Below are 15,959 nucleotides of genomic sequence, written 5' to 3'. Positions count from 1 at the left end.
TAAACAGCAAAAAAAGAGAAACAGACTGATAAACACAAAGAATAAACTGGTAGCTGCTAGAGAGGTGGGGTGGGGAGGTAAAGGGGATTAAGCAGTGCAAATTTCCAGTTATAAGGTAAAGTCATGGGAATGAAAAGTACACATAGGAAACACACTCAATAATAATGTAGTAACTTTGTAAGGTGACCATAGTAACAATAGTTATTGTGGTGAACATTTCCTAATGTATACACTTGTCAGATCACTATGTTTTTGTTTTTTTTTCAGTAGGATCCATGCCCAACATGAGGCTCGAACTCACTAACCTCAGATCCAGAGATCAAAGGTTAAATCCTCCACTGATCCAGCCAATGCACCCCACTGTGTTGTACTCTTGAAACTAATATTTATTGAAATTATATTTAAATTAAAAAAAAAACCCAAACTGGGGCGCCTCGGTGGCTGTAGATTAAGCATCGGACTTCACAGCTTGTGAGTTCAAGCCCCACATTGGGCTCTGTGCTGACAGCTCAGAGCCTGGAGCCTGCTTCAGATTCTGTGTCTCCCTCTCTCTCTGCCCCTCCCCCGCTCATACTCTCTTTCTTAAAAATAAACAAACATTAAAAAAATAAAAAAAAAAAGTTAATCACCACACACTTCTCAAACAACCTTGTAGATAAGGTGTTCCTTCTTTGCCCCGGTATTTGTAGGAATTTTCCAGGGAAATAGAGCCAACACAATACAGATAGATATAAATAGATATACAGATTTAGATACAGATGAGGAGATTTATTATAGGAATTGGCTCACTGCGGTTATGGAGGCTGAGAAGTCCCATGATCTGTATTCTGCAAGCTGGAAACCAGGAAAGCTGTTTATTTACTTCAGTTCAAGGCCTGGTAACCAAGGGCCTCTGGTGTAAGTCTGAAGGCTCCAGAGTCCAAAGGCAGAAGAAGATGGACGTCCTAGCCCCAGATGAGAGAGAAAGTCTGAAAGAGAAGACAGGAAATTCTCAAAAAGGACTGAATGATACCCGCCCATATTTGTCAGGGTGGATCTTCTTTACTCAGTCTACTGATTTAAATGCTAATTTCTTCCTGAAACAGCCTCACAGATGCACCCAGCAATAATGTGTGATCAGCTCTCTGGGTGTCCTTTAGCTCAGTCAGGTTGACAAATAAAAATCACCGTCTTAGCCTCCTAGGGAGAAACAGCAAAGGAGGACACTCCTTGGCTGAACTTACCCAAGTCAGAGGTTTCTAAGCAACTGCTGAAGGTCAGTGAGCCCCCTTATTGGTCTCCTCCCCTCCCACGCACAGGACTTCAGGTTAAAATTTATCTAATTTTAAACCTGAGGACACTTGGACCCCAGGCTGCTGGTAGAGGCTTAACATTAACAACTGACTGGAGCTTGTTAGGGGCAGAGCCTTGATTCGTAGTGTTGGCTGATCTGCATGGCATAAATACTCCCACCCGGACCAATTTCAAGCTGCCAAGTGAAAATTGAGTTGAGAGGAGATGTGCAGAAGCACAATGTTATATGATATTTCCACCGTACAATATACATAAATATTATCAGGAATACAGATAATTGCAAATTGTAGTAAAATAATTAGGAAGTGATAACTTTTGAGTATTGTAAAAAAAATCCTTATAAAATTTTTTAATTTTAATTTAATTTCTTTTTCAAAGTTTTATTTATTTGCTTTGAGAGAGAGAGAGAGACAGAGAGAGACAGAGACAATCAGAGGGAGAGAGAGAATCCCAAGCAGGCTCCAAGCTGTTAGCAGAGAGCCTGACTCCCGGCTCCATCCCACAACCCTGGAATCACGATGCCAGAGGAAATCAAGAGTCAGACGCTTAACAGACTGAGCCACCCAGGCGCCCAAACACCTTTTTATTTTTAAATAATTATAGACTCACAAGAAGTTGCAAAATAGAACCAGGAGGTTCTGTGTACCCATCACCCAGTTTCCACCAGTGGTAATACCTTATATAATGATTCTATATTATGAAACCCAGGCAATTGAGATTTCATGGCCTTTGATTTTTTAAATTCTACTTTTAATTGTGGTAAAATACAAATAACGTAAAATTTACTATCTTAACTATTCTTTTTTTTTTGAAGTTTTTCTCTGCTCACTCTAGGTACAATTCCTAGCAGCTAACATTTATTGAGGAAAACTATGCCTAGCATGTGCTTTCCGTGTAAATTTGGTCCTCACAGCTATTGAAAATAGATGCCAGTTTTCTTTTAAGTGTTTATTTATTTGTTTTGAGAGAGAGAGAGCACACATGTGAGAGAGTGAGGGGAGGGGGAGAGGGAGAGAGAGTCCCAAGCAAGCTCCATACCCTTAGTGCGGAACCCACTAACTGTGATCATGACCTGAGCCTAAACTGAGTGACTGAGCCACCCAGGTGCCCCCTATCTTAACTATTCTTAACTAAGTGTACAGCTCAGTACTATTTTTTATTCACAATATTGTGAAACCACCTCCAGAATTTTTACCTTGCAAAACTGGAACTCTATGTCCATTAAATAACTCCCCACTCTTCCTACCCTCAACCCCTGGCAACTACCATTCTACTCCTAGGGTCTATGAATTTGATTACTCCTGGTATCTCATATAAATGGAATCATACAGTATTTTTTGTCTCTGGTTACTTTCACTGAGGATAATGTCCTTAAGATTCACTCATGTTGTGGCATGTGTTAAAATTTATTTCTTTTTTTTTTTTAATTTTTTTTTAATGTTTATTTATTTTTGAGACAGAGAGAGACAGAGCATGAACGAGGGAGGGTCAGAGAGAGAGAGGGAGACACAGAATCTGAAACAGGCTCCAGGTTCTGAGCAGTCAGCACAGAGCCCGACACGGGGCTCGAACTCACAGACCGCGAGATCGTGACCTGAGCCGAAGTCGGACGCTTAACCGACTGAGCCACCCAGGCGCCTCAAAATTTATTTCCTTTTTAAGGCTGCATTGAAGTATTGCATTGTGGGTATATACCACATTTTCTTTATCCATGATCTGCTGATGGACACTTGGGTTGTGCCTACCCTTTGGCTATTAAGAATAATGCGACTGTGACATTATTAAGAATAATGTGACATGAGGGTTGCCTGTGTTTTTAACATAACTTATGTGTTAGTTTGTATAATTTAATTTTTAATAATGGCTGTATTTAAAACTGCCTTGAAAAATTCCTGAAAATTTAACAATTGGTTTTGAGCCACTTTACCAACTAACACATCAGTGGATCATAGTCACTTGAGCGTGGGAATGAGCGCAATGTGTTCTGAGACAGTGGCAGAGGAGAAAAAAACAAAACAATATTTTCTCCCATTTTGTTTTATTCTCTCCTGCTGGGCTGCCTCCCGTTCTAGGCCAAAGCCACCATACCTCACACATACCAGTTCAAAGTACTTCCCCCATTAAGAATTTCTCACAGTTTTCCTTCTTTACATACTTGAGGTCAATCTTGGGAGAAGGAGCCAGTATTTCTGGCAGCTCAGCATCCTTTCCTATGTTATCTCTACCATTTGCAATGATATTTTATTTTTTTAAATGAATGTTTATTTTTTAGGGAGACAGAGGGACAGAGAATGGGGGGAGGAGGAGAGAGGGAGGGAGACACAGAATCTGAAGCAGGCTCCAGGCTCTGAGCTGTCAGCACAGAGCCTGTTGTGGGGCTCCAACTCATGAACAATGAGGTCATGACCTGAGCCAAAGTTGGATGCTCACCTGACTGAGCCACCCAGGCGCCCCTGCAATGATATTTTCACCGGGGAAGTATGACAACAGAATGCCTGTCTCCTTTCATAGGACTATGCCTTATTAATCCTGGACTTCATGCTTACTGGAGCCCTTATCTGGAGGAGAGGGTATGACTGTGCCTTAAAAACACACGTTGCATCCCCTGACATTTCCAGGGGGATAGAAGTCTTTTAACTTGTCAACAGTGATTTTTTCCCCTTCTAGACAATTGCCAATCTCTGGATGGAGGGGATGATCCCCTGAGGCTTTGTGGACTGCTTTGGTTTTCATGAATGCCTAATGGGATTAGGAGAATTTCTGCTTTGATTGCAAATTGGGAGAATGGGCTTTAGGAAGTAATGAAGATACAACTAAAGTCGAGCAAAGGCCTTATTGCATTATGGTTTGTAGAACACTGTTAATTTTCCAGAAAAGTATATATATATATTTTTATGTGTAGCATATAATGAGAAGTTGTAGTGGGCCATTTGCATGGTACAATTATACTTTTGATGAGTGGTATTCATAAAAGTTAGCCATGTACTTTGGGGACTCATTAAATTTCATTTAGGTGACACATTTGAAAATTCATAGATCTGATAGGAAATTGTAATTAATCTCTGTTTCTCTTCAGGGAAGAAGCTGAGAAATGTAGCTGCATCTGATGAGGTAGAACTGAGAGACTAAGTAGGAGGGGTAAGCCCGAGGGAGGCAGGCATACAGGCCTACGTGGCCAGCCTACGTGACCCAGGACACTGGGGAGATAAACCGCACAGAACAACTTGTAGAGGCTCAGAGGAGGGTGTCCACACAGCCAGCTGGACATGTTCACTTTCTTCCATCTCTTCTCCAGGGGCTACGTGCCAGTTTTGGCACTAGGGAACTTCTTTCTCCCTTTAGGTATTGGTTATGACATGGCATTTCTGTCAGTTATTTAGTAAGAATTACAAGATTTGTGTTCCTGTGCTATTATTTTTGCTGATTACACAGCATGTACTACCCCATGGTATCTGACCATTTATTTATGTCATAAATTTATCTCAAGATTCCTACCACTTAGTCGGCCACATGTTATTTCTCTTTAGGGAATGGACATAGTTTCCTGTTCAATAAGCATCGATTAGGTCTTGGGCAGGAAGTCCTACATGCAAGAATATCATCTACGTACATTAGATAAAAACCTTGGAGACATATTTCGGCAATAAGTAAAGGGTTGTTTTTATTTATTTATTTTTTGTTTTTTCCCTGCACTGTTTGCAAGTGAGTCCAGTTTTCAGAAGCAATGGCTCACTAAATTAAGAGAACTATGGTTATAACTCAGTGTATATGACAGTCAACAACTCTAATTAGATAGCATTTAGCTCAGGTTTGATTAAAAAAAAAGATGTGTCTGTGTTTTGCTAAAGGAAACCAAGGTGTGCCTATTATTCTTGGTTTATCATGGAATGCAAGGATTTTAGGAATCTTACTGTCTCTTCAGATTATATGTGACAAAGAGTCTCCCCTTGACCACACTTTAGTCAGGCTCATTGGAACTTTTTTTCTCAACTGGTCTTGACTTTTGGACTTCTGTGTCTTTCTCTGCTTTGCCACATTTTAACAAGAATCCTGTCAAGTTGGTTTAACCAGAATCTCCCACCTTCCATATCTGATCACCTTCAATATCTGAGTGGGTTCCTCATTCCCCATGATTCTCCAGTGTCTGAACACTCTGGTCTGCTTTCAGCAAGAATCCTGTTGGATGGGCTTAGCCAGAATCTTCTCTTACCCTTGATGTTTCCTCTTAATGACACTTCATTCACCAACCCCACTTTCTCCCACTCCAACCTGGTTTATTGGCAATAAATTTCCACTTTTCCTTGCCATATTTGGAGTTGAGCCTGATTTCTCTCCCCACCTACAAAACTTCATTGTAGCGGCTCCCTTTGAATAAGTTCCCTTACCATCTTGAAAAGGTGACTGCATATTTGCTTTTCCTTTAACATATGAAAACTTGCTTAGCTGAATGGTGAATAGAGTTGGGTTAAGGATAGGATGTGTTTTTCCTTTTCAGGTGGCTCTAAAATTTATTACCTTAACTTTTGGAGGAAAGTATTGATTCTAATTATTTTATAAATGTTTTATGAAGATGTGTGTGCACAAGCACACACCCTCTACTTTGGTTCTTAGAACGTTATCACCTCTGATAGAATTGGAATCTAGCTAATCTATGGGCTCTTAAGTGAAGAGCAGCAGCTGGGTAAAGCAGAAAAAAGATTGAGGGAGGTAATTCTTGAGAGACGCTCCTGGCCTTATCCGTACCTCTACATACTCTTACACTGCACACCCTCAAATGCCCCATTTTCCTCCATGTTTTATTTCATTTTTTTTAACTGCATGAAATTCCACAAAATGAAAATTAACTTGAGTTAATCAATATCATTAAAAACATGAAAAATCTAGAGGGTTGAATAAACTACTCATTTATAGTTAGGGTGAGTCCTTTTGTGTATTCTTCTTGAGGTGCATGGGACTCTGCTCCTGGGATAATGTATTTGGCCACATCAGAGATTATATAAGAAATGCATGAGTTAATGCACATTATAAAAATGTCAAACAATTTGGGTATATACAGAAAAAACACAATCCACTTTTTTATCTCAATTCCTTCTTGCCTCCTAGTTATAAGCATATATATACATAGATACAAATATGTTTTTCACTGAACACTATGTCTTAAAGATCTTTCCATATCAGAGTACCATGATTAGTTAAAATTTAGAGGCCCCTGGGTGGCTCAGTTGGTTAAGCACCAGACTTTGGCTCAGATCATGATTGCAGGGTGTGTGGGTTTGAGCCCCATGTCGGGCTCTGTGCTGACAGCTCAGAGCCTGGAGCCTGTTTCAGATTCTGTGTCTCCCTCTCTCTGCCTTTCCCCAGCTCATGCTCTGTCTCTCTCTGTCTCTTAGAAGTAAATAAATGTTAAAAAATTTTTTTAAAAGGGCTTCTAGGTGGCTGAGTCAGTTAAGCGTCCAACTCTTGGTTGCAGCTCAGGTCATGATCTTGCAGTTTGTGGGTTCGAGCCCCACATCAGGCTCTGCGCTGATAGTGTAGAGACTGTCTGGGATTCTGTCTCCCTCTCCCTGCCCCTCCCCTACTTGCTCTTTCTCTCTCAAAATAAATAAATAAACATTAAAAAAACCCAGATTGTTGCATGGTATCACATTAGGCAGACATAAAATAAATTATACACTAAAAGTTCAGCATTGGTTAAAATGAGAAAAAAAGAGATAGTTTCTAAATCTTAATGGTAAAAGAAGTCTTGAGGGGACAAAAAGAGGATAAAGCTGTTTATCAGGACATGTGGTTAGAGGTGGTTATCTCAAAAACACAACAGATAAAACTTGAAGCTAAGACAAAGTTTTTTTTTTTTAATATTTATTTATTTTGAGAGAGAGAGAGATAGAGAGCAAGTGGGAGAGGGGCAGAGAGAAGGAGACAGAGAATCCTAAGCAGGCTCTGCATGCTCAGTAGAGCCCAATGTGGACTTAAACTCACAAACTGTGAGATCATAACCTAATTTCTATATTTAACTATTATAACATTCGTGGCAAACATCTTTGTATAAGCTTTCGTAAATGTGTACAAATATGTGCAAATAGGAGAAATGTCTAGAATCGGAATTTCTAGGTCAAAACATCTGCACATTATGTTTTGAAAGAAATTATCTGATTTAAAGGCAATATATTTTGGGTCAAGTTGGTGGTTCAGTCAGTTGAGCATCTGACTTCGGCTCAGGTCATAATCTCACGGTTCGTGGGTTCAAGCCCTGTGTTGGGTTCTGTGCTGACAGCTTAGAGCCTGGAGCCTGCTTCAGATTCTGTGTCACAGTCCCTCCCTCTCTGACCCTTCCCTCCTTGTGCTCTGTCTCTCTCTCTTTCTCTCAAAACAAATAAACATTAAGAAGAAATAAACCGTGACTTTAAAAAATAGAAAAAGGTTGTATGTTTGTAGCAGTATATAAGAATATCATTTATGCAGGCACCTAGAAGGTTTAGTCAGTTATGTGTCCAACTTCAGCTCAGGTCATGATCTCATGGCTGGTAAGTTTGAGCACCACATTGGGCTCTCTGCTTACAGTGTAGAGCCCACTTTGGATCCCCTGTCTCCCTCTCTCTCTGCCCCTCCCGTGCTCATTCTCTCTCTCTCTGCCTCTCAAAAATAAATATTTACAAAAATTAAAAAAAGAGTATCTTTTATGCAGTATAATTACCAGCACTGTATTTTAAAAGGTAGCTTTATTGAAATATAAATCATACACTGAAAAATGCACCAATTTAAAATGTATAATTCAATGGTTTTTCATGTATTCACAGAGTTGTATAACCATTGTCACAATATAATTTGAGAGCACTGTCTTCACTACCAAAAGAAACTCCCCATTCGGAGCCACTCCCTAATTACCCCTTTCTCCTGATCTTTCAGCCCTAGACAGCCACCTATCCTCTGTCTCTATAGATTTGCTAGTCTGCACATTTCACATAAATGGAATCATAAAATATATGATCTTTTGTGTCTGGCTGTTTTAACTGAGCCTAATGTTTTCAAAGTTCATCCATGTTGTAGTGTGTATCAGTGCTTCATTTCTCTTTATGTTTGAATAATACTCCATTAAATGGATATAACCCATTTAGTTTATCTATGTATCAGTTGGTAGACATTTGGGTTGCTTCCACTTTTTGGTTATTATGCATATAATGCTGCTGTCAACATTTGGGTGCAAGTTTTTCTGAGGAGACATGTTTTTGTTTCTCTTGGGGGTATCCCTAGGAGCAGAATTGCTGGGGCATATGGTAACTTTATGTTTAACTTGCTAATGAAACTGCAGAACTGCTGTCAAATGTGCCTGTACCATTTTACATTCCCATCAGTGATAAATGAGGGTTCTGAGTTTTCCACATCCTCACCAGTGATTGTCTGTCTTTGAGTCTAGCTATCACAGTGGGTAAAAGTGGTATTTCCTTGTGATTTTGATTTGCACTTCCCTAATGAATAATGAAGTGAAGCAACTTTTCACTACGTGCATTGAGGCCATTTACATACCTTCTTTGGAGAAATGTCTATTTAGATCTTTTACTCATCTTAACTGGGTAATCTTTTTACTGTTGAGTCATAGGAGTTCTTTATATATTTTGCATATATAAGTCCCTTATCAGATGTATAGTTTGCAAATAACTTTTCCTATTCTGTGTGTGGTATTTTCACTCTAACATTGCATTAAAAAAATGTTTGTTTATTTTGAGAGAGACAGAGAGAGAACAAGTGGAGGAGGGACAGAGGGAGAGAGAGAAAGAGAGAGAGAGAGAGAGAGAGAGAGAGAGAGAATTCCAAGCAGGCTCTGTGCTGCCAGGACAGAGCCCAACACAGGGCTTGATCCCACAAACAATGAGATCATGACCTGAGCCAAAATCAAGAGTTGGATGCTTAACTGACTGAGCCACCCAGGTGCCCTTCCAACTTTGCATTTTATCAATCTTTTAATTACTGGCAATCTTATAGGCAGAAAAGGTGACTCACTGACCAATTTGTATCATTTTCTCCAGGTTGAACTCATTTTTTAAAAAAAGATTCTTTATTTTTAAGTACTCTCTACACCCAACGTGGGGCTCGAACTCACAACCCCAAGATCAAGAGTTGCACGCACCACTGATGGAGCCAGCCAGGTGCCCCAACTCATTTTTATATACTTACTAGTTTTTATTAGTGCTTCTTATATAGGTTGCCTGGTTCTGTAATTTGCCAAGTTTTGTTTGCTCCTTTTGTTTAAAAAAATCTAGCTCACAAAAATTTGAATAAAATATTCTGTTCTAGCCTCCTTCTTTGCAGATACACCTTTGTAAGGAAGACTAGATTTGAATTTTTCAGACTCTCAGCAGGTTTCCCTAAAATGTGGGACTGCAGGGAGGGCTGGTCCTCAACCCAGCTCTAGGGCCACCCCGTTTTTTCCTGCTTTTCCCCTGAGGCAATACACAGGGTGTTTATACCCTGGCTCTCACAAGCACTCTCCTCTTCTAACTCCCTGTAAAGGACTCGTGACCCCCACCCCTGCTGAACCAGGGAGCCCAGGTGCCAGTGGAAGGGGGCAGACTCTGGGTGGGCACATCCTCATTGCTCTGCAGACTCCTGGCTCCATGCCCCAGGCAGAGGGGTGAGCCCAGTGAAGGTTCATAGCCGGCATAGGGACCCTTCTTGTAGGAGCTGAATGATACAAAATTAAAAAAAAAAAATACTTTTTTTTAATGTTCATTTGTTTTTGAGAGACAGAGTGTGAGTGGGGGGTGGGGCAGAGAGAGAGAGAGAGAGAGAGAGAGAGAGAGCACAGAATCCAAAGCAGGCTCCAGGCTCTGAGCTATCAGCACAAAGTCCCATATGGGGCCTGAACTCACAAACCGTGAGATCATGACCTGAGCTGAAGTCGGACACTTAACCGACTGAGCCACCCGTGCGCCCCTACACAATTTTTTTTTTTAAATAAATAAGCTCTACTAAAAATAAATGCTATTAGTACCAACTTTAATTTGGGAAAACCCGGGGCGCCTGGGTGGCTCAGTCGGTTAAGCGTCCGACTTCAGCTCAGGTCATGATCTCTCGGTCCGTGAGTTCGGGCTCTGTGCTGACAGCTCAGAACCTGGAGCCTGTTTCAGATTCTGTGTCTCCCTCTCTCTGACCCTCCCCTGTTCATGCTCTGTCTCTCCCTGTCTCAAAAATAAATAAAACGTTAAAAAAAAATTTGGGAAAACCCGTCACAATTTCCATACAACTCACTTGGAAATCAACTTTTGTAACCCACCTATTAGTTTGGAAGAGTGTTCTGCCAAGTCCATGTTAATTTTATCCTAGACCTTGCCATTTGTTAATTTATGTTTGTAGTTGCAAACTCACATGAGAATGGTCAGCCTGAAGCTGGGAATGAAAAAAAAATTTTTTTTAATGTTTATTTATTTTTGAGAGAGAGAGAGAGTGCAAGTGGGAGATGGGCAGAGAGGGAGGGAGACACATAATCGAAGCAGGCTCCGGGCTCTGAGCTGTCAGCACAGAGGCCCACGCGGCGCTCTGACTCACCAAATGTGAGATCATGACCAGAGCCGAGGTCGGAAGATAAACCGACTGAGCCACCAGGCGCCCTGAAGCTGCGAATTTTATTTTTGAAAATATAAAATATATAAAATGTCTTGATCTGGAGGAGCTTATTGGGGAAATCTAGCTAAATATAGAATGCAGTTTTCAAGTACAATTCACCACAAGATTAAAAGTTAAAGATCTAAATGATGGTCGTTGTTTGCTCCAAACAGACAGAAAGGAAACCAAACCCGAACAACAAAATGTAAACATAAACAAAAACAAAAACAAAGGCAAACAAAAACCAGACTGAAAGCGGACAGCTTGTCAAGACCAAGTCATATCAGCTCCTTGGGAAGTCTCATATGAATGTCTAGATGTTAGGAACTGGACATAATTAAGTAGATCATATCAATGCGGAGAAAAAATGGAAAAGTTCAGCTTAATTTTGGGTCTTCAGATGGGGCTTAATGCTAATTATCTTACCTTAAACTGAGTCTGCTTAGTGTATAACAGAATAAACCATTATGCCTAATTAGTCAGCATTCTTTTCTTCCAATGTTAAAAACAGTAAAGAGAAAACCTGTCATTGTAAGATGCAGTCATAATGCTTTCTGCTTATTCAGTTTTGATAGGCATTTCTGAGCCAAGATGAGTTGGGTTGATAGTTTTTCTTTAGGCTGTAAACCCAACATCTTTGTGCAAGTAAAATGAATACTGCCCTGGGAGTTAGGATACCTGGACTCTGGTGCTGAGTGTCACCTGAGGTCTATCTGTTCAGCTCAAGGTCTTTAGGTGTCTTGCATACCATGAGGTTTCCTGTCTCCCTCACAGCACTGTGTAGGGAGCAACAGAAAACACTTATGGAAAAGCACTTTGAAAAGTATCAAGAGCTGGTGCTCCGTATCATGAGTTGGTTGTGAAGATCAAATAAATATTTGTCTGGTATCTGATAGATAGTAATGGCTCAACTAATGTTAATTATTATTGTTATCCCTGCCTCTCACATTTAAACCATATTATGTTTTACACAGCTTCAAAGATCTTACCTTGGAAAAATTAGAAGCATGTAGGAACATTAAATTCCACCTTATAAGTGAATGAATTAAAAACAATTTGATATTCGCCACTTTCCCTCTAAGTCATTTACATATTATCCTTTTATGTCCAGTAATGCTATGCTCAGAAATATGAATATTTAGTGCAGATTTATTCTTAAAAGAGAAGCCTCTGGGGACACCTGGGTGGTTCAGTCGATTGAGCGTTCGAATCTTGATCTGGGCTCAGGTCGTGATCTCACAGTTTCCTGAGTTTGAGCCCCACGGCAGACTCCCCACTGACAGCATGGAGCCTGTTTGAGATTCTCTCTCTCTCTCTCTCTCTCTCTCTCTCTGCACTCCTGGCACTCACACTCTGTCTCTCTCAAAATAAATAAGTAAATAAACTTAAAAAGAAAAAGAGAACCCTCTTTTTTATTTGTGCTTTGCCTGTTTATCTGACTTAAGGCATTTCTATTAGTTGATTCTGAGTCTTTTCATGCACTTCTCAGTGTTCCCACAGCAGGGCAGAGCAGCACTGTGAAATGAACACTAGTCAAGCTGAGCTATTAGAATGCTAGGTCTGCTGGCCTTCACCTTGCTGGAATCTGCAACCTAATAATGAAACCCTGTGAACTCTTTGTTTGCAGTCGTGCTTATTAAATTTAACGGCTCCTTCCTGAAGCACTTTCATGCCATCTGAGCATTTTGTGTGTGTATATGTTTAGTATAATCAGAAGGGCAACAATTTAATGTTTACTCTGTATAACTGCCCTTCATTTAGTTTGATGCTTTCCTCTGTGGAAGGGAAGAGAAACCTAGCCTTGCGGTTGAGACAACCACTGATGTTGCTTTCGTGACTGAGAGCAATCCTTTGAGAAACCATCAGGTTGATGCTGCTGTTGTTTTTTTTTCACTCCTTACAGGTAGAAGAGAAATTATAAAAGGCTGCATCTGAGGCTTACATGTTGTTTCCACAGCCATTGTTTAACACTTACCCAGGGATCCAGACATTTTGTTGAGGCTCTCCCTACAGCTTGAATTCTAGAGTAATCTGTAGATAGGTCTCTGAGGTGGACACTGATAAATTAAAAAAATTAAAAAATATAGCAAATGACCATATATGGGTGCAATATTACAATGGCTATTTGAATGTAAATCTAATCACTCACTATTAACTCTTCTTTTCCATCTTGGCAATCTTTCAGAAAAGCACTGATAAAAGAAAACATTTACTTAGCTATCTTGTTCTTCATAAAGCCGAGGACCTTCCTGATACCACCAGTATGTTTCTATGATTTAATTAATGCCCCCCTCCTCCCGCCTCCCCCGCCCCCTGCCTCAACTTTCTAATCCCTGTTTTTTTTTATTATATGAAATTTATTGTCAAATTAGTTTCCATACAACACCCAGTGCTCATCCCAAAAGATGCCCTCTTCAAAGCCCATCACCTACCCTCCCCTCCCTCCCACCCCCCATCAACCCTCAGTTTGTTCTTAGTTTTTAAGAGTCTCTTATGCTTTGGCTCTCTCCCACTCTAACCTCTTTTTTTTTTTCTTCCCCTCCCCCATGGGTTTCCGTTAAGTTTCTCAGGATCCACATAAGAGTGAAAATATATGGTATCTGTCTTTCTCTGTATGGCTTATTTCACTTAGCATCACACTCTCCAGTTCCATCCACATTGCTACAAAGGGCCATATTTCATTCTTTCTCATTGCCATGTAGTACTTCATCATGTATATAAACCACAATTTCTTTATCCATTCATCAGTTGATGGACATTTAGGCTTTTTCCACAATTTGGCTATTGTTGAGAGTGCTGCTATAAACATTGGGGTACAAGTGCCCCTAGGCATCAGTACTCCTGTATCCCTTGGGTTAATTCCTAGCAGTGCTACTGGTGGGTCATAGGGTAGGTCTATTTTTAATTTTTTGAGGAGCCTCCACACTGTTTTCCAGAGTGGCTGCACCAGTTTGCATTCCCACCAACAGTGCAAGAGGGTTCCCGTTTCTCCACATCCTCTCTAGCATCTATAGTCTCCTGATTTGTTCACTTTGGCCACTCTGACTGGCGTGAGGGGATATCTGAGTGTGGTTTTGTCTAATCCCTGTTTTGAGCAAGTTACAGTGGCGTGTGTGTGTGTGTGTGTGTGTGTGTGTGTGTGTGTGTATTTAGGGCTTATTTGATAGACTCACATACAAATCAACAAGTATTTGTTAAATACCATGTATAGAACACTGCTAAAATGGGGGATTTCAATCAAGTAAAGAATGTAGACTTTACAAAAGTACAGTTTGAGGCTGATGGATAAGACCTTAGATATTAATAACTATTAACATTTTAAATTTGTGCCATTGAAAATGGATAAGCACTAAGGTTTTCCCAGTTGTAAAATTTTGATTCTATGATTTAGAGAAAAAAGGAAAGGAATATATATAAGCAGATACTAAATTTTATGGCATAGCTCTAAGCACTGCCTCAGAAGATTAATGATGATGATAATGATTTAGGGTTGATTTTTTTTGACCCCCAAACTGTTACTAATGATTAAGGTACCAAAGGAAGAATTTGTATTTTTTCATTCCTTTTGGAAAAAGACACGACCAGAGTTTTTCCACTTGCTGTGGGCTGTTTCTATCTGCTCAACAACAGGTACCTATGATAAAAATTGTACAGTGTAATGGTGCCTGGGTGGCTTAGTCATTTAAGCATATGGCTCTTGATTCTGGCTCAGGTCATGATCTCATGGTTCATGAGTTTTAGTCCCACGTTGGGCTCTGTGCTGACAGCTCGGAGCCTGCTTAGGATTCTTTCTCTCTCCCTCTCTGCCCATTCCCTGCTCTTGTGCATGCATACATGCTCTCTTTCTCTCTCAAAATAAACATAAACTGAACACTGTACATCCTACTCAATGCCTTTTTAAGGTATGTTAATCATCTCAAATTGTATCTGTCATTTTAACTTAATCCACAGGTATTTCAGGGCCACCTACTGTGTGCAAGGCACAGGAAATACAAATAAGAATAGGCTTTATTGTTTTGCATTACATATACTGACTTTATTATATTTATTGTGATTTCTTAAAAAAAGGTAGTAATTATAGAATATAGTCTGCCTGCTCTTCTCTCTCTTGGGATAATAAAAAACATAGGGAATGATTTTGTGTGTCCACAGAAAAGAGCCACAATATCTGTGGCTTTTCAGAAGTCAGTGGCTATTCTCAGACTATAATTTCAATATTGGCAGAACCCTTGACACAGATGACTTCCAAATCCACATCCCTAACTTTGAACACTTCTGAATTTCAGTCATAAAACTCCAACCACTTAGTGGAAATACATTTGGATATCCTGCTCACCTCAGTTGAACTTAATCGTAAGAGTCATCATTGACTGGCCCCCATCCTTTTTCGACTTCTTTTTATGGTGAGTTTACCTAGTGTTGAAACTTTGGAGTCATCTTAGATTCCTTCTTCCTTCTATGTCATAATCAGTCACTAAAGCCTGTCAGTTCTTCCTCCATAGCTTCTTTCATATTAGACTCCTTAATTTGACTTCTGCAGTCATCACTATAGTATATGTCTTTATCTTCTATCTCTTATCTTTTCACCTCCAGGCTCTCTGTCCTCTAATCTAACCAGTCACCATTTTCATAATAAACTTCTGAGAGTACTGCTTAGATCTCTTAACAGCATTTCCAGTTCAAAGATATTCTAATTCCATTACTCAAGAACATTTAGGATGTTCCTGTTATTTAGAAGATGAAGCCCAAGTTGGAGTTCAAGGAATTCAGTCTCATTCCAACACATTTCCAATGATGTCCTCTATTACACTAATATCACGATCCTCTGCAGCAGGTTTGGCAATACATTCATGCCTTGGTACTTTTTCACACCTTCTTTATCTGCTGTTTTTTCTCTATATTCCCATGTTAATCACCTGTCCAAATTGAGCCCTGGTATCATTTTTAAAAATTGAATCTTCCCTGACTGCTCTATTTGAAGTGATTTCTCCATGGCTGAATCAAAAGCAATGTCTATGCTCATATATGGTGCAGTTGTCTGTGTCTGATGTTTATAATTCTCCCTT

General features: G+C 39.9%; 1 protein-coding gene across 2 annotated transcripts in view; it reads right to left on the bottom strand.

Moving 5' to 3' along the window:
- LYRM7 (LYR motif containing 7) overlaps nt 1-15,959 on the bottom strand; it is a 220,353-nt gene that overhangs the window by 61,520 nt on the left and 142,874 nt on the right. The window contains exon 4 of one of the 2 annotated variants that reach the window (XR_006962807.1): nt 790-968. The exons of the other annotated variant lie outside the window; for it this stretch is intronic. The gene's annotated coding sequence lies outside the window, so the exon portion shown is untranslated. The remainder of the gene's footprint in view (nt 1-789; nt 969-15,959) is intronic. 2 annotated transcript variants of the gene reach the window in all.

This window comes from Lynx rufus, unplaced genomic scaffold (assembly GCF_022079265.1).
Source record: "Lynx rufus isolate CCGP_SWC_20201006 ecotype Redwood Valley unplaced genomic scaffold, mLynRuf1.p SCAF_1, whole genome shotgun sequence".
In the NCBI taxonomy this organism is placed as follows: domain Eukaryota; kingdom Metazoa; phylum Chordata; class Mammalia; order Carnivora; family Felidae; genus Lynx; species Lynx rufus.
The sequence above is the reverse complement of the archived record's forward strand: the minus strand, read 5'-3'. Positions and strand labels throughout refer to the sequence as shown.